The sequence below is a fragment of the Solanum stenotomum genome, chromosome 3 (genome assembly GCF_019186545.1).
Source record: "Solanum stenotomum isolate F172 chromosome 3, ASM1918654v1, whole genome shotgun sequence".
Lineage (NCBI taxonomy): Eukaryota > Viridiplantae > Streptophyta > Magnoliopsida > Solanales > Solanaceae > Solanum > Solanum stenotomum.
The window spans coordinates 33,572,010-33,591,959 of NC_064284.1; the positions used below are offsets into that span (position 1 = coordinate 33,572,010).

General features: G+C 33.9%; 1 long non-coding RNA gene and 1 pseudogene across 1 annotated transcript; one reads left to right on the forward strand and one right to left on the reverse strand.

Moving 5' to 3' along the window:
• Window positions 1–5,256: 5,256 nt before the first annotated feature.
• Window positions 5,257–15,640, forward strand: LOC125858891 (NAC domain containing protein 50-like; annotated as a pseudogene).
• LOC125860076 (uncharacterized) lies at window positions 13,218–15,274 on the reverse strand. Its single transcript, XR_007445807.1, has 4 exons — window positions 15,091–15,274; window positions 13,736–13,866; window positions 13,499–13,621; window positions 13,218–13,339 (listed from the first exon to the last, which is right to left on the reverse strand). It is a non-coding gene; the product is annotated as an uncharacterized LOC125860076 (long non-coding RNA).
• Window positions 15,641–19,950: the final 4,310 nt, after the last annotated feature.

Sequence of the window (19,950 nt, forward strand, 5' to 3'; positions counted from 1 at the left end):
TGAGCTAACACTGGGTCCAAAGGAGGAATACCTGTAGTTCAGCCTGCACCTCTTCCTCTTGTCCAACATTCTCCTCATTCTCAACTTCCACGTTCTCCTCTACCTCTTTATGATGCGCAGGAGGGGCCTCATTTCTGGGAGCATTTCCAACCAGTGCTCCATCCTTAGTAGGTGTTTCCCTTCCTTGGCCTCTACACCTAGCTCTTTCTCTACTCCACCCTCGACCGCGACCTCTCACTGCAGATTCCTCAGCTGGAGCATTGACGGGAGCTACTAGTGTGACGTCGTTGAACCTAGTATTAGACATCTGCAGACATACGAGTGAAGGAGGTTAGATACCAATTTGAATCACCAGATACCAATTGAAATCAAGTTATAGCACGAAAGGAGACTAAAGAAAGCATAGAGATTTCCTAAAGTCCTATAGCCTCTCGAAGAAAAGTACAGACGTCTCTATACCATTCCGCAAGATTGTATTAGACTCATTTTGGTACATCGAGATCAATGAACCTAGGCTCTGATACAAACTTTGTCACGACTCAAACCATCATGATTGACATCCACACTAACCCTCCGGTGGGAGAACCATTAATACTAACTAGCTGACCAAAGAACCCAACAACTAAGACATTTAGGATTAGGAAAACAAGTTTAAATGATAAGGAAAAAGATAGGGAGTTCCCATAAACTCTAATAAAAGTCTAATCAAGCAAATCTAACATTGTGGAAGTAATGTCTAGAACCTGAAAGTCAATGTACCAAAACTTCTAAAGTTCAACTATAAGTCTAAACATGAAGGGATATAATCCCAAACTAAACATAAAACTACTAAAGTACTAGTCTAAGTCCGAAATGTGGACATAAACCAAAAAGAGAACTCATGGCTGCCCAAAAGAACTGGCTCACCCTTGAATTCGATGATGATCACTAATCTTCTAAGCGAGGTCTGTCAATAGCCGCTGGAAGATGCCTTGTAATCAACAAAGAAATAGCAAGTGCAGTATCAGTACACAACCACAGTGTACTGGTAGGATCACGCGGCTATCCTACTAAGTGCAACATACATAAGCCATTACAACATAATAATAACATGCATACACTGAACATATACACTATCACATTGTTTACGAACAACATACAATTTCACATTCTCAAGATATACAATTATGTCAAGTCAATGGTTCTCTCATGGAACCCAAACCCAAACTAGTACCAGACCAAAACGTGGTACCCGATCCAATGTTTATACTAGAACGTGGCAACTGATCCATATATTTATGTCGAAACGTGGCAACTGATCCCAGTTAGTGTGTCGAAACGCAACACTCGATCCATTCAACAAGCCACAATCACAATCATAAGTATATTCTCAAATCATACGATCAAATCATGATTCATGGCATTCAATCATTCAACTAGCTTCATTTACAATTAGTGTGATTAATAGTGCAACATTCATATACATACACGTATTACAATAAAGCAAGAACAAACATATATCACACAACATGAAATCACAACCATCACCTACCTCGAAACAAACTTGAATCCCCTAAGAAACTTGATTCTTCCCTTTTCATATTCGTTCCGCTTGTTCTTGGTCTACAAACAGTTAATATAATACGAATCAATAATCAATAACTAATTACCCAAATTACCAACAATTCTATCAACCCTAGGTCAAACTCATGATCCCCATACCCGGATTAGGGCTTTTTCCACCATAATTTTTGTATCAAAACCATCCCCCATCGATAATTACCCATTGGATTACAATCTACAGATCAAAAAATGGATTCGGGGAATTAAAACTCTACCTTTAGCCTTAAGAATGTTGGAAAATTGTCAAGAATCGACTAGGGTTCGTTCCTTAATTAGCTCTCAAAGTCGAAAAGTGCAGAATAAAGACGTTTTGGGGTTTATTTCTGACTTAAATCGCGATTGTCCCGCTATGGCGGCACCCAACCGGCCACATCGTCTTGCACGGAACCAGTGAGTCGATTTGAGAATTCCAAACTCTCATTTCACAACACACCTTCAACCAACGACACTTAGAAACTATCCGTTGATGCTAAGATCAATTCTGGGAGTTCTACTCGCCCGAATTCAATTCCGTAAAGTCGTACGGATTCCTTAACGTCTTAGTTATCCACTTATGTAATAAAATTCACAATTGGAACACCCAATTGTTGCAAGATTTCCCTAGACCATACTGACTCTGATTTCGTTCAAATCTGGACTATGTTGAGAAATTTTGAGATATTACGAAAAAGTTTTCCGGCCCAAAATATTTTCCCGTTAGCTTTTCTATATCGATGGGAACAAGTCGTAACAGTTGAATTGACATTTGTTGTAGTAATTATTATCAATAAAACATTTGAAACCTATCATAAAGAATTGTAATTGATACGACATTACGTTTTGAATGAAGTTTGTTTGAAAAAAGAATCACTGCAAAGTTATTTCATGTGAAAATGAAATAGAGGTTAGTTAATTTTATATTGTGTTATTTGTTTTTATTTATTTTACTTTTTGTGTAAATCATATATAAGGAAAACGAATATTGAAGGAATGAAGGACAATTATTTAATATTTGATAAATTTTTAAAATTTATTTTCTTTTTTGTACCTAAACAATATGAAGAGAAAAAACTTTTGAATGATTCCTTGCTATGAATTTAAGTCGAGTTTATTCTGTTGTGGAGATTTTTTATTTATTTATTTGTGATTAGAACTGTGGAGAGAGTGAACTACAAAGAATATTGAATATTGAATATCTTATTGTCATGTATTTTTTGAAATTTTATATTCTATTCCTAATCCAATTTTATAATAAAATTTTATGAAAATCTGCATTGAGCACATATATAATAAAGGTATTATTTAGTTTAAACCTACATTATTAGAAATTCTTTTTTAAAAAAAATATTTTTTTACGAATACAAATTTGATTTAGCTAACAAGTTCATATTTTTCATCCAACTATCCTGATTTTTTATTTATTTATTATTATTATTATTAAGATATTAATAGACATATTTTTTATTGTTGATATTAATAAGTATCATGGTTCTACATCTTTTATCTCTCAAATTAATTTTAACTAAAATATTGTAGCATAAATTCATTTAAATTTTTTTACAAAATAATCGCGCAAAGCGCGATTGAATTTTCTAGTTGAGAAAATAAATTCATAAAAACTGAAAGTCGTAATACTGAAACTCTAATGTCTAGCATAAATGAGATGCAACGCCGAAGCTTAAAACAAATAACCCATAGTCTAAGAATGTCTTAGTCCGAAAATATGGACAAGAACAATAGAGGAATTGTACATCCAGGAAGAATAGCTCACGCTTGAATTCGAAGTTAGACGTTCCTAATTAAAGTTTCGAATCAGCTATTGCGAGACACCATGTATTCAACAAGGAAAGAATAGGTGCAATACTAATACACAAACCAATATAAATGTAAGCAATTTACCACAATATAGTAATACAAATTCACACATATAACACAATCATCTAATCCCAGTCACATATCCTGAAGAAAGAAAACTATATTCTTCAAGCAATATAACAAAAAGCATGCACTCTAAAAAAATGATTTTAGTGATTTGGAGGGAAAGTCAAATTAAAATTTGTCCAATTCTTTTTTATCTTGCCATGTGTTTTTTTTTTATTATGCCACCAATTGTCTTAATGGGGAGATTTTTTCCTCTCCTTTTAAGTTTTAATAGTCTTAGGATAGTTGTAATATAAAGAGAAAGTCTTCACATTGGTGGGAGAAGTCATCTTTTAGGTTCTTTTAAAGTCTAGCTCATTTAGTCTATTTAATTGAGTAAGTCTACTTATATATATTTAATAATATTTATCACAAGGACTTGGACTTAGGGCTTGGGCAGAGGCCGGATCAGATCTTTAATTAAATTTAAAGATTCTTTTTTCGTAATTTATTTTGAACAAATTGTTTATTTAAAATTTGAATCTAATATCTAAATTTTAAATTAAACAAAAAAATTTACCTTTTCAGAAAGGAAATAACTAAAGGTTACGTTTGTTCAGAAAATGAGTGACTCTTCATGAAAAATCTCCTTATTAGATTTAATTTATAAATACGAAACATTTCCAAAAGTTGTATTCAATTGCATATATGTTTTATGCTTTGTTGTATCCATACAAAGAAATGTTTGTCATCCCTTAAAGAATGTACAACCAATAACTCTTGAAATATAGTGATCTTTCACACTTTAATTTCTTTATTATTTTTCTTCTAACAAATAGTAGATAGATTTGAACGATTATAATACCAACCAATAATCACTTGTTTGTACTTTTCAGACTTATAGTTTCTATACTATATAACCAATACTCCCTCCGTCTCATATTAGATGAACATTTTAGTAAATATATTTGTCGTATATTACTTGATTACTTACTATATCAAGACATAATTAATTAATTTTTTCTATTTTACCCCTACAATTAATATGAGTTTAAACAAATTTTGAAGATCCAATTTTTTTTCCAGGAGGCTGACTAATATGAACAATGGAAAAAAGGTAAAATTAATCAATCTATTAATGATTTCTTAGTTACGGTATAAAATAAAAAATATCCATCTAATATGAGATGTGAGAGTATTAGTCACTTCCCAGAACAAATAATATTAATTTTGTAAAATAATAAATATTTTGGACAATAATTTTAGTAATCTTGACCACCAATATAGAAAGGTGTACATATAAATTTCTACTTTTACTCACAATCAACTAGTACTATAATAAAGACATGTTGCCTGCATTTTTAATGTGAAAATAACCAAAAATAAAACACGATATTTTAAACAAAATAAAAAAGGGTCAAATTGCCACGTGTCTTTAAAAGACATGAATGGATTTCTTGGTTGTTCAACCAGAAATACCCCCAAAAGAAAACTAAACTTTCACTCCTTCCCTTCTTTAAGTAATTGTTCATTTAGGAAATTTTCGTATAAAATATCTTACACATAGATAGATATTAGAGTGGGACAGAAATTTAACCACTTGCGTTTGAAAATAAGGAAATAAAGTAACTTGAAAAGCAGTAATTAAGTAGCTTTAGTTTGTTCAATTACTGTTATAGTAGTAATTTAGGAAATAAAGTAACTTGAGTTTTTTCCATTATGGTAATAAGATGTGTATAAATAGATAACTATCTTTGTTTAGACTTCATAATTCACATAATTAGTATAGCTAGGTTAATTCTGGATCAAGAATCAATGTTGAAGCAAATGTGAATACGTTTTCATCCTATTGATACGGAGCTAATCAACTATCTTAAGAGGTTTTTCAAAGGCGAATTATGTTTGAATCAACAATGTCCTTTCCAGTTTGCAGATATATATCGAGATCAACCACCATGGGAGATATTTGGAGCTAATTCTGAAGAGAAGTTTCGTTACTTTTTTACTCCTTTGAAGAAGCAGAAGATTAAAGACAAAAGGTTTTGTCGAACATGTGCTAAAGGGACGTGGAAAGGGCAAACCGGAGAAGATCTTATAAGGAGGAATTGTATGGGTCCTGTGGTAGGGTTTAAGAGAAATTTCAAGTTTGAAACAAGTGAGTGTGGCCAAAATAAAACTTGGTTGATGATAGAATATCATGTTGTGGATAGTTTCTTTAAGGAAGACAATCATATTGTTAAAGAAGATTTTGTAGTGTTTCGAATCAAGAAGAAGAAGAAGATGGATAAAGAGAAGAACGTGGATCATGCTATGGAGGCACAAGATGGAGACGATGTTGCGGGGATTATTGATCCTATGCTGCTGCTTGAACCTAATCATAATAACGACTACTCCGTTAGGGTTTGTAAGGCTACAACTTCCGAATATGATGTTACTACAATGGAGAAGAGAGAGAGACAACGTTGGAAGTAGAAGAAGGCCATGATATTAGAAGTGAGGAAGATATGTATAGAACATTGGAGGACATCCTTGTTGATATTCCTGATGATTGGTTGCAGCATTCATTAGTTTGAAAAGAAATTGTATATATAGTTCATTATTAATATTTCTTCATGCAGCAAGAATTGTGCTAACCTATTTTCATATTTTTCTTCGTATGTCTATGCTGTCTCTTTTTTTTAGTTTAATCCTAGCTCCATATAATTAGTGGCTACAACGAATTAAAGAAGCAATATATTACTTTGATCAATCTGGAGATTTATTTGAATGTTGTTATTTCTGTGTTGGAAGAGAACCTTTATTCTTAGAGAATGGATATATAGTAGGAATTCATAAAACTGATATTAGTTGTGTCTCAAAAGAAATTGTGATTACAAATATTGAGCAACAAGGTTGTTAATATTTAAATCTTTTCAATAGGTGAATGTATGATATATTTAAATCTTTTCAATCAATCCAAACATAGATATTTTTAACCCTTTTCCGTTTATTAATTTTGACTGAATTCAAATTCAACCTAAAACACATATTTTCCCTCCTATATCACAGCATGGTAACGGTTAATGTTTCAAGCCAATTTGATGGACCAGTATGCTGTCTACTTAAGCGATCTGCAAACATGAACTAATGTTATACATCCAAAAGATATAGCAAATGTTTTAGTTTTGACATATAACATGTCTGTTTCATAATTTAGCAGATGTAAAATGCTGAGTCAGATTTTAATTTTTAGTAGCTAATCTTCTGCATTCAAAAATCCATAGCATAGGGTGCTATTGAGGAACCTGAGAAAATTGTGTAATGTTAGTGGTAATTTATGATGGAAGTGAAATTGTTAGAAAAGTGATATATCACATAAGAATGTGGTCTAGAACACTGAGATGACCCAAAAAGCAAAATAAGTGATTTACTTCCTTCTCTCTACTAAACGAACTTGTTCTGATTGAAAATCCAAAAACTTATCTTCTTCATTAAGAAAAAATCACAAAATCAAGGAAGAGACTTCATGTTATTAGACAGTGTAAAGTCTGTAAGAAGCTGAAAATGTGAAGCACAATATTATAGTATATCCATATATAGTAAGTACTATGGGATAAAATGATCATGCAGTAGTAAAAGAGGAGCATTGAGATGTCATATTCAACATATCAAGGGAAAGACTCAATTAGCTCAAAATGGTGTATAAACACTGAAATCGAAGGTCTTCGAACAGAGAATCAAGGAGATAAAGTAGCTAGAGAGCTACAGAAGTTGCCTTTATATGCAACGCTAAGAAGCCGTCCAAGCAAAACTAAAACACTAGTTCAATCTTTGACCTTTTAGTCTCTCAGTCTCGCATGATGATAGAAATACCGGTAATATGATGTCCATCCTGTTGGGAAAACACGGATAAATACAAACATATATATGGTCAAAATAATGGAAATAAAATGGGAAAATAATGACACCAAGAATTTTACATGGAAACCCTTCTAAATAAGGGAAAAAATCACGGGCTAAAAGGAGCAACTGATATCACTATAGTAAGGAATTTTTCACCGTGTAGCCACGAATACAATACTCAAAGTGACTACTACACACTCAAAAGGAATAGCACTCTTTTGATTTCCACCTTACTAAAATATCGCTCACACTCTATTTTTCTTCACATACTATTTTTCTTGTATAGTCTATGAAAACCTCACAACTCTCTATATTTTTCTTTCTCTGTGAATTGGTGTATCAAATGAGGAGCTGAAGAGCTCCTTTTATAGATGCAATTGCATTGCACTATTCAAAAATCATGCCAACGAAAATTTGCATTGCTGCAAACTTTGTTGACAAAAGAAAAAGGTTTGCAGCTATTGTTGACAAACAAATTCAGCTGCGTTTTCTTTACAACAATTGCAGCCGCAATTGTTGACCCAAAAACTCATGGAATGGACCCCACAAATCTCCCCCTCCAGTCCCATGTACTAGAAGGAGGTGTCTTCATCTTCTCTGAGAGAGCTCATGCCAACAAGTTCTTTGCATAACTCGAACTTATCCCTTGTTACCACTTTGGTCAGCATATCTGCAGGATTCTCATTTGTAGAGATCTTTTTGATGTGAAATGATTCACTCTCCACTTTCTCACGAATCCAATGATATCTGACGTCGATGTGTTTTGTTCTTGCATGGTACATGGAGTTCTTGCTCAATTTTATTGTACTCTGACTGTCACAATAGACAACATACTCTATCTGTTGCAATCCAAGTTCTTGAAGAAAATGCTTTAGCCATATCATCTCCTTGCCTGCTTCAGTAGCCGCAATATACTCAGCTTCAGTTGTAGATAGTGCAACACACTTCTGCAACTTCGACTGCCATGAAATAGCTCCCCCTGAAAAAGTAAACAAATATCCAGTAGTGAATTTTCTGTTATCAAGGTCACCTGCCATATCAACATCTGTATAGCCTTTCAAGATTCGATCTGATACTCCAAAACACAAGCATTCATCGAGCTTCCTTTAAGATACCGGAGTATCCACTTCACAGCTTCCCAATGCTCTTTTCCCGGATTGTCGAGAAATCTACTGACAACACCAACTGCGTGATCAATATCAGGTCTAGTGCATACCATTGCATACATTAGACTTTCGACGACGGAGGAATATGGAACTTTGTCCATGTTCTCTTTTTCCTCCCTAGTTGTAGGACACACCTTCTTGCTCAACTTCATATGACCAGCAAGAGGTGTACTAACAGACTTAACATTCTTCATATTAAAGCGCTTTAGTACATGTTCAATGTACTTTTTCTGTGACAAAAAAATCTTCCTTTCATCTCTGAGACGAGTAATTCTCATGCCCAAAATTTTCTTTGCATGACCCAAGTCTTTCATAGCAAAAGACTTACGCAACTCTTTCTTCAACTCGTCAATCTTGGAAGTATTCTTGCACACAATCAACATATCATCCATATACAACAAGAGGATGATAAAATCATTGTCTGAAAATTTTTGTACAAATACACACTGATTTGAAGAAGTCTTCTTATAGCCTTGCTCGCCCATAACAGATTCAAATTTCTTGTACCACTGTCAAGGAGCTTGCTTTAGGCAATAAAGACTCTTTTTGAGTTTGCACACAAAATTTTCTTTACCTTCTACTTTGAAGCCCTCAGGTTGTTCCATAAAAAAATTTTCTTCTAGGTCACCGTGAAGGAAAGCCGTCTACACATCCATCTGCTCAATCTCTAAATTAAGATTAGCAACCAAACCCAGAACTGTACGAATCGAGGACATTTTCATAACAGGAGAAAATATTTCGTTAAAGTCAATACCCTTTCTTTGACCAAATCCCTTAACAACCAATCTAGCTTTGTACCTTGGCTTTAAGTTGTGTTCTTCAACTTTAACTTTGAACACCCACTTATTCTACAAAACTCTCATGCCCTTGGGCAATTTTACCAACTCATAAGTGTGGTTCTCATGCAGAGACTTCATCTCATCTTGCATGGCTTCAATCCATTGATCCTTGTGCTCATCTTCTATGGCCTCCTCATAACATTCAGGTTCTCCCCCATCAGTGAGTAATACATACTCATTAGGTGCATAACGAGAGGAAGGAGCTCGTTGTCTTGTGGACCTCCTAAGCAGAATATTTGATTCGTCCACAACTTCATAAGCAGGAGGATCATCAATAACAATATCATTGCTATTATCAACATCAACATGATGATTCGATACATGATTATGGGCGTTACCATGATCATCAAGCCCAATAACATCATGCATACTTGTGTGAGGAACTTCATCTAGATGAACTATGCCATCAAAACATGAAGATTCTAGCTTCTCTGCTTTGTCAATATCTTCAATTGTTTGATTCTCCATGAAAATAATATCACGGCTTCTCACAAGTTTCTTCTTAATTGGATCATATAGCCTGTAACCAAATTTATCAAGGCCATATCCAACAAAGATGTACTGTTTTGTCTTCGCATCTAACTTTGACCTCTCATCTTTAGGCACATGTACAAAACCTTTGCAACCAAATACTCTCAAATGGTCATAAGAAACATCCTTTCGATACCAAACACTATTTGGTACATTACTTTGCAAAGCAACAACAGGAGATAGATTAATAACATGTGCAGCGGTCAATAGAGCCTCACCCCAAAATAAGCTCGACAATTTTGCTTCAGAAAGCAAACATCTAACTGTTTCCATCAAGGTCCTGTTCATCCTCTCAGCCAAACCATTTAGCTGAGGAGTCTTCAGAGGAGTGTTCTGGTGTCTAATGCCTTGATGCTTACAGTATTCGTCAAATGGTCCACAATATTCACCACCATTATCAGTACGAATACATTTCAATTTCTTTCCAGTTTCTCTTTCAACTGAAGCCTGAAACTGCTTGAAGACACCTAACACTTGGTCTTTAGTCTTCAAGACATAGACCCAAAGTTTTCTCGAGCAGTCGTCAATAAAAGTGACAAAGTAGAATGCACCACCCAATGTCCTTGTCTTCATTGGACCATATAAATCAGAGTGCACCAATTCAAACAACTCTGTCTTTCTTGAAGGAGGGTAAGACTTAAAGGAAACTCTATTTTGTTTACAGCCAAGCAGTGCTCACACTTTTCTAATTTAGCACTTTTGAAATTTGACAATAATTTCTTCTTGGCTAGAACATTAAGTCCTTTCTAGATAATGTGACTAAGCCTATTGTGCCATAACGTTGAAGAGTTATCGCTTTTAACCACATTCACCATATCAACACAAGCAGAGGCCGTAGTCCAATTTAGACCACGACGTTTGTTACCACAAGCCACAACCAAGGAACCCTTAATGAATTTCCATTTTCCATCACCGTTGGTACTAACATATCCTTCATCATCCAAAACACCAACAGAAATCAGGTGCAGACGAACATCATGAGCATGTTTCACATTGTTCAAAACTAGTTTAGTTCCAACACTAGTTTTCAGACAAATTGTACCAATACCAACCACCTCAAAAATAGTCTCATTACCCATACTCAAGGTTCCAAAATCACTAGGAGTATAGGAAGAGAAAATCCTTCCTTGATGTCACATGAGATGCGGCACCAGTGTCCACAACCCAGCTTGACTCATCACAAGAAATATTTATCATATCCGCATCGAGGACGGTAATAAGATCTTCGTTGGTGACGGTGGATAGGCAATTTTCATTGCTATCTTCTTTAGTTTCCTCTTTGTTTTTGTTTTCCCTCTTCAACTTCCTGCAAAACTTCTTTGTGTGCCCTTTCATGCCACAATGATAACACTCAATATCCTTAAGTTTGCCTCTAGATTTGCTCCTATTTTTTTCTCTATTATGAGAACCACGAGTTTTGTTTCTCCCCCTGGAGCTAGTTATCAGGACATCCAACAAAGAAGAACCTTGAGATTTTCTTCTCATCTCTTCGTTCAAGAAACTACTCTTGGCAGAATCCATTGAGATCACACCATCGGGCGTAGAATTTGACAATGAAGTTCTAAATGTTTCCCAAGAGTCTGGTGAGGAACCAAGTAGAAGCAAGCCTTGAATTTCTTCATCAAATTTAATACCCATAGCACATAATTGGTTCATGATCCCCTGAAAATTATTCAGATAGTCTGTCATCGGAGAACTATCATGATACTTTAAACTTAGCATTTGCTTTATTAAGAACATTTTGTTGTTGCCAGTCTTCCGAGCATACAAACTTTCAAGATTAGGGTTCGAGCATGTGTCTCCCTAGAAATATGGTTCAACACATTATCATCAACCCATTGCCTAATGAATCCACAAACCTGTCTATGCAACAGATTCCACTCTTTATCTATTTTATTATCAGGCTTTACAGTGGTAAAGACTGGTTGATAAAAATTCTTGACATAAAGTAGATCTTCCATTTTCCCNCCCCAAAAAAAATAGTTATTGCAAACCAAAGTAAATCTTTTCTTATGTGGAAGTTCAGACTGTGTTGCAACCACAGAGCATACTCAGATAAAACCTTGACTCTGATACCAGTTTATTGGAAAAACACGGATAAACACAAAAATATATATGGTCAAAATAATGGAAATAAAATGGGAAAATAATGACACCAAAAATTTTACGTGGAAACCATTCTAAATAAGGGAAAAACCACGGGCTAAGAGGAGCAACTGATATCACTATAGTAAGAAATTTTACACCGTGTAGCCACGAATACAATACTCAAAGTGACTACTACACACTCAAAAGGAATAACATTCTTTTGATTTCCACCTTACTAAAATATCACTCACACTCTATTTTTTTTCACAGACTATTTTTCTTGTATAGTCTATAAAAACCTCACAACTCTATGTTTTTCTTTCTCTGTGAATTGGTGTATCAAATGAGGAGCTGAAGAGCTCCTTTTATAGATGCAATTGCATTGCACTATTCAAAACTCATGTCACCGAAAATTTGCATTGCTGAAAACTTTGTTGACAAAAGAAAAAGGTTTGCAACTATTGTTGACAAACAAATTCAGCTGCATTTTCTTTACAACAATTGTAGCCGCAATTGTTGACCCAAAAACTCATGGGATGGACCCCAAACATCCAGTGTAAGGTTGAAAAATGTAATTAGTTTTAGTTAATGGCCACTTTCATTTGATCAGCTATATACATATGGTTAATTACGTAAAAGAAAAGAATTAATTCTGAATTCTTAATTCCTACCCAAAACACTTCCCTTGAACAATTTAAAGGCCGAAATTTCTCTACTTAACAAAAAGATAGCAGTACTGATCGACCTCTTTCATGTTGTTCTTGGTCAGTTTGGCATAATAACTAAAGTAAGAATCTCAGTTGAAAGAGCCCCAAAAATGGTAAAGAACAGATACTCACAACTTGTAATGATCTCTTTTTCAACCTGTAAACACTCTAAAGCAAGGAGACAGTAGCATTTACTACAAAATTCAAATGGCTGGACAGACAAATAAGTTTACTTGTACCAGATGCCATAACAATCAATACGAATCTATTTGGTTGTTTTTATAACGTGATATTAAGAATCTTATATAGATATTTAAAAAACAGGATTGTCTAAAATAAGGGTCAGGAATCGTACGTCATTATGCAACCTTTTTTTAATTTGCTAGTGTAGACTGACCTTTTACACCTTTAATTTTTTGTTAGTGTGGATGGTTCAAATTTCAGCTTTTCACTGGAGAAATAGTTGTTTCCTACTTCTCACTTCACTGATTCCTAGAGGCTTGATCTTTTTGGAATCCCTCGCAGTAGTGCTGGGCTGAAGAGTCGGTCCCTTTTGCACGTACGAAAGAACAGACAAAGTTGGATGTGTGGTATTTGAGCTGCCCCACGATGACTTCCTTAGCTGAATTTGAAATAGTTTATTCGACAACATCTTATGGACATGGTTAACATGCAACACTTGCTTCTGAAAAGGTAAAGAGTCATTTAGAGAATTTGTAGAAATAAGCATATATGCTAAACTATTTCTGATCAGGACAGATGGTGTCACAACAATAGACGTGTATAAGTAGCTAGCAGAAAAAAACATGCAAAGTATTAATGATATATGTAAATAAGAGGTCACCTTAATGCAAGTTATGTCAAATATGTTTTCTGCTGTCACGGAGAATAATTTTTCTCCCAATACACCAGGAATGGATGTTGTGGCCGAAGCAGTGCCATCAGAAGATCAATTTCAAAGATGCGCCTGAAACCATGGAAAGTTTAATATTTGTGTATAATAATATATGCTATATTTTTCACAAAGTATAATTTACAAGACAAAAAGATAGTATTGAGGCACTAACGTTCTTCTGATTACATTTTGGGTATTCACAATCCTTTTTATCCTTTGTGCGCTTCTTCTGTTTGCAGCATGAGCATTCACGCACACAAAACTCTTGCAGCTCATTTGATATTGACATTTCTTTCCTCAACATAGAAGAGTTCCATCTGTCGGGAAAATAAAAATCACATATATAATACATACATATTGTTTACATCAGTAATCACATACGTAAAATGTCTCAAATTACTCTTGAACAAATTTAAGTTATTTCTTTGGTTTAGCCAAAGCTAGACAACCAGAGTCATGCACAAAATTATGGGTCACTCAAATACCCCTAAAAAATGAAAATCACAAGTAGAATAAGGGAATCGAAAATATATTTAAAAATATGAAGATATCATTAAGTCAAAATCAATAGAACTTGAAGTTAAAACTCATACGTCTTTCATAGGTAAATTCAAAAAACCTAATTCAAGTAGCAAGACCTTGTTAAGTAAAATTAAAATCTATACACCAAAAATTAATAATCATACTCTAATGATTTGCTCAAAGTATGTCTTACAGAAGCTAATGATGAAATTTCTGCCATAGGGATAACTTGATGCCCTACAGCTGTCACCACCATGAGAGGGGCAGATGAGTTGGTTGAGGTTTTTGTTGACGCGGGACTTAAAGACATCATTTTGTTTCCTTTTACCCTGTTGTTACACAAAATAATGTATTCGATAGGTTCTCTATGTGCAAATTAACGCTAGAGAATAATGACGAAATGTCAGTAATGACAAAAGAGGAGCTCATGCACATAGTAATTTCAAGCCATTTAGAGATAACGGATAAAAGTAAACCCGGTTGACAATTTTCAGAAGCCTGCAGTCCTTCAGAGATTTATTGGAGCTTCTTTCTGAATCTTGATGTTTCATTAATGCAGATGAATTTGAACAACAACTCCTATTACTGCAAGAATTGGCTCTCGAATGGATTTATGAGAAACCAACACCTAATGGAACTTTTCTCTTACTGTAAGCTACCATTCTCAAATTCCAATCATTTGTTTGCTTTGTCATTAGCAATGATGAGTTTAGGAGATCTATGTTGCTGGTTTCTTGATCATTTTTCTTTGTTAGAACAGGTTAGAGCCTCACATTGGTCGGGAAATAGAGTGATAGTCTCTTTGGATAATTCCCATTGTGAGCTAGCGTTTAAGGTTGGGTTAAGCCCCAAAGTCATATTTTCACGTGATATTAGAGCCAAGGTTCATCCTTGTTTCAGATTCATATTATATTGTTGCATTGAACTTAGTCTACAATGACAACCTTGTGCAATACATGCTTGTATAATGTTATGTTATTTTCCAAATTACATTGATAAAAAGTTTAATGCGTTCGTACCTTGATAAGTAGATATTCCTATACTCCTTTCAAGGATTACAATAAGATTTGCATCTTTTTCCATTCGAGCCTCAATTTCATTTCCTTCTATTTCTCCAAAATCCTCCTATTGACAATGACCAAGCAACAACTCTAAAAAGATATTACTTAAACCACCACAGTGTGTATGTGTTATGATGATCCGATCTATAACACATTGATGATAGAATATCATGTTGCGGATAGTTTCCTTAAAGGAAAATAATCATATTGTTAAAGAAAAATTTGTAGTGTGTCGAATCAAGAAGAAGATGACGTTGATCATGTTATGGAAGCACAAGATGGAGATGATGCGGGTATTATCGATCCTATGTTGCTTGAACCTAATCATGATAACGACTACTACAATGGAGAAAAGAGGGACAACATTGGAAGTACAATAAGGCCACTGAGTGATGATAATAGAAACGATGAATTTCAGGAAGAGATGTATAGAACATTTGAGGACATTCCTGATGATTGGTTGCAATATTCATTCGTTCAACAAGATATACAATACACAGTTCATTAAATGGATTATTCAGTTGAATAAAAATTGTATATATGTAGTTCCATTTTAATTTCCCCTTATATATGCCGATGTTCTGATTATTGATATGTTCTTCATGTAGTAAGAATTGTGCAAGCCTGTTTCAATATTTATCTCGCATTTCTCTTGCTATGTCAATTTTACTAGAATTACATGTAGAAGAGCAATTCGTGTTTAGTTTAAAACCAACATTAGGAGGACAATGTACTAATTACTATCAAATAATTAAGTTCCTCCGATAGTATATGTAATATTCTAGTCAAACGGGTAACATTAGTATCAACAATATAACATTTGTGTAGTATAGTAATAATAATAGTATTTGCATTCCCAAATTTATTTATTTTTAAAAAAAACTTGAAATAGAAAAATACATGTACGTGTAGATATGAGTGTGACTTGGATTGAGAGATAATTAATATTATGAACGGAAGGTGATCTATGGATTCCCAAGCTTTAGCTACAATAAAATACCAAGCATCTACTTCATCTTGGCTATATAGCTAAAATTTGCCTAATTACGCGTTGTAGTTATAGTTTTAGTTGACATAGATATTTTGATTTGTACATTTCACATGCTTTAATCAATTTATACACTTCGGGATTCAATATTTTTTTTTGGTTAAAACAAGTAGCAATTTCGATTGGAAAGATGGTAAACAATCCCCTAAATCACGAAATAATATATCATTAGTATTACATACTAAATATGACTTCCTCCGTATCAACAACACAATTCTTTCTGGCTTCATGATATCGATGAGTGTAATTAAAAAAATTCAATTGTTTCTTCGTTCATGATACAAAAGGTATACGATACATTGAATTCATGTCTTTTTTTGTGTTTTGAATCAATCAGATCGAATTACTTTTAGATGAATTATGTAATTTGTTGGAATTATTTACACTGATTCAAAGTATGACCTGGTCAATTAAATTTGTTAGTTGTGTCTTATATTCGAGACCCATAATTAATGTTAAATAATTATGCATAAAAAGGTATTTTGAATTTCATATGATTGCCTATACTAGCTCTTGCATATTTTGACTTGTTATACGAGTATATATATAATAGAGTGCAACCTAGCCACCTGAAACTATGAGGAGGTGTGAATTGTAAAAAGATGTGTTTAAAGATTTTATATTCAGACAATTGCAACAAAATTGTGCTAGGAAAAGATGATGTTAAGAAAATTCACATAGGAGGGCATAGTGTGCCAACACTTGTCTAATATTTCATTTAATTATATTGTGCACAAAAAAGAAGGAACCAAAGTTTTTAAAAATATGTAATAAGTTGTGATATGACTATTGTTGATGGTCTTTGGCAGTATGAATTGTTTCCCTTCTCACATTAGAGATGTTCCTGTTATTGTTGCACAAGATGTAATTTCCAGTGATATACTAAGGAAACATTAAAACATGCTTATCGTTCCGGACCAACAATGTCAACGCAACCAACAACGACCACATTTTAAATCATTACAACTACCCAACCCTCATACGGCAATCATGCATTGTCCACATTGCATCACAAATATCATAAAGAGAGTTCAAGATTGGAATGTAAGGATCCATGTTCTGTAACATCCCGCCTTAGAAAGAACTAAATTTAGAAAGAACTAATTTGGAAAGAGCTAATTTGAGATTTGTTCAAGTTAAGTTTAAGTTGTGAGTTTTGGGTCAACTTCAAACGACCATATCTTTAGTACAAGATGATTTAGGTAGCCCATAAGATACCAAATGAAAGGTCCTTGAATCCTCTTTCAAAAGCCATTGAGTTTGCTAAATTTCAAGTTCGGATGAGGGAGATAATCCTGTTTGAAGTCAGCCTATCCAGTTAAGGAAATTTGCCCGAATTGATGATGGTATTTTGGTCTTTTCCTTACCTCATCAGCTTTAAACATTTTTAGTAATATTTTAGGGTTCTAAACTGATTTGGGTCAGTTTTCACAATCCTAAAATACGCTTAGGGTTTTGAGAGGAGTTCAAGAGGAGAAAAGAGGAGAGGTTCAAGGCGTTCGTCAAGATTCTTGATATTTGTCAAGGAATTTCGCCAAGGGTTTAATCCCTAAGAGGTATGTAAGTTCTCATAGTGTTGGGTTCGTTCACTCACACTCCAATCATATCATTTTATCCGTAATTTCGTTCTTGAGGTTGAATGATTTGAGTTCTTGATGAGTTTTCTTGAAGTGTCATTCTCTAATCGTTTATAATGAGTTTGATGAGTTATTGAGATAAATGTTATGAGTTTGAAGGTTGTTTTGAGTAGATTTTTGTGTACTTATGTTGGGTACTCGAATCTAAGTGGGTTTGGAAGAAATTATTCGATTCTAGGCTAAGTAGGGCCAAAAATCGAGAAGAAAAATTCGTCAGAACGTTCTGGGGTGCGCGCCCTAGATACTCCAAGAGGGCTGGGGCAGCCGCTTGCATTGCGCCACAAACCAGCCCTAGTAAGTAGAGGGGTGGCGCGCTGCGCCAGGGATGCGCCAAGAGCGCCAGCCCACATTTCTTTTTATCCTTCGATCAATACCTTTGAGTCGAACTTTCATTCCTTTCTTAATCCTAGCGATCTAAACTATATTTAATCATCACGAGATCCTTCATATCATGAATCGTAACTCTTGAATTCATAATTCAAATTCAAGAAAAAGATCAAGAGTAGAGTTTGAGAGAGTCGTTTGAGTTATTTTGAGAAGTCTTTTATAAACTTTTAAAACTTATTTTTTAAGACGTGAGTACTTGAGAATGAGGATGAGGAGAGTTGAGTTATTTCTTATTTTTTATTTTTATCATCTTTATTCTTATTATTTCTAAATTTTCATTTATAAAATCTCTCCACATGTATTTAAATCTACGATGATAATTGATATTATTGTTTTCAATTTTGAATTAGAATTGATTTAAAATGAATTTTCATATATATATTTTCACGTAATAATCATAATATCATGTTGGTGGTGCTTATAACGTATTAACTTAATATAATTAATATTGAAAATAATATATTAATTATTTATATAAAATTAATTTAAAAGTTTTTAATACTAAATTCTAAAATTATTTGTCATTGTTAAGTTATACGTATTTACTAAAGAATAAAATTTACACATATTTAGAAAGACTAAAGATATCTAAAAATCCATAAAATAAAAGAAGAAACTTATAGTAAATCAAAGGAGTGGAAGATAATCCATTGTTTTGATCTTTTCATTTTTTTTTCCATTGAAAATAATTTATTTTTATGTGGTATATATTAATTTTATTATAGTATCCTTTATTTAATTGGTCACTCAAATTAAATGTCTCTCTCCGAGCCTACACCCTGGATGTGGCCGGCACTCGAGAACCATTGCTGGCCCCAAGTGAACCCTTGGCATGGCTTACTTACTGAGCGGAAGACTTAACTCATAAAGAAAAATACTTTTAAAACAAGTAAACTGAACTGCTCAAAATATAACTTAGAATGTAATAAATAACATTCATTTCCAAGGTGGCAACTCAAGTCTCAACTTAACTGAAAAGGGAAAGTAAAGATTTATGAACTAACATCACTAACTCTGTCTATGAAGCCTCTAAACTCTGAGGGATGTAGGGACAAGACCCCCGATCATCCTAACAACTGAAATAAGCCAGCAATAAAACAAAACATAACCAAAGGGACCCTTTGGGAGGCAAAGAGACTCACCAACTGATTCTGAGTGCTCAATTGGATAAACGATGCGCTGGATGCTGATCTTGATTACCTGCGTCTGCATCATAATAAGATGCAGGACAAATGGCATCAGTACATTGAATGTATGAGTATGCGAGGGGAATTCTAAAACAAGACATAAAGCTTGAAAGGAACTAAAAAACTTACTTGGCTCAACTCAACTTAACTCAACTGATTTCAATATAAAAAAGTGTATATAAATGCAGTATAAAGAAAAGCTTTAAAATATGGTTTTCAACTCTGTGTATTTAGAAATACAATAATAACTCTGTATGTATGCAAAAATACAATATGAACTTTGTTTGTATATGAAAATACAAATATTTTTGATGTATATAAAAAATACAAAGTACTGATGTGGGAGTTTCTCTAACCGACAACCATCACTTAAGAGCTATTGTGATGATACAACGTTTTGCCTCACGCTGCTAGGGTCATCCTATACCTTGCTATGCGTATAGAACCTGAACTACTATGTGGATCCACTAGTCTATGCTAAAAGTACTAAAGGAATCATCTAAAAAGTATGACCTTTTTCTACCCATGATGGCTACAAGGTTTATGGCGGTTCAGAGTT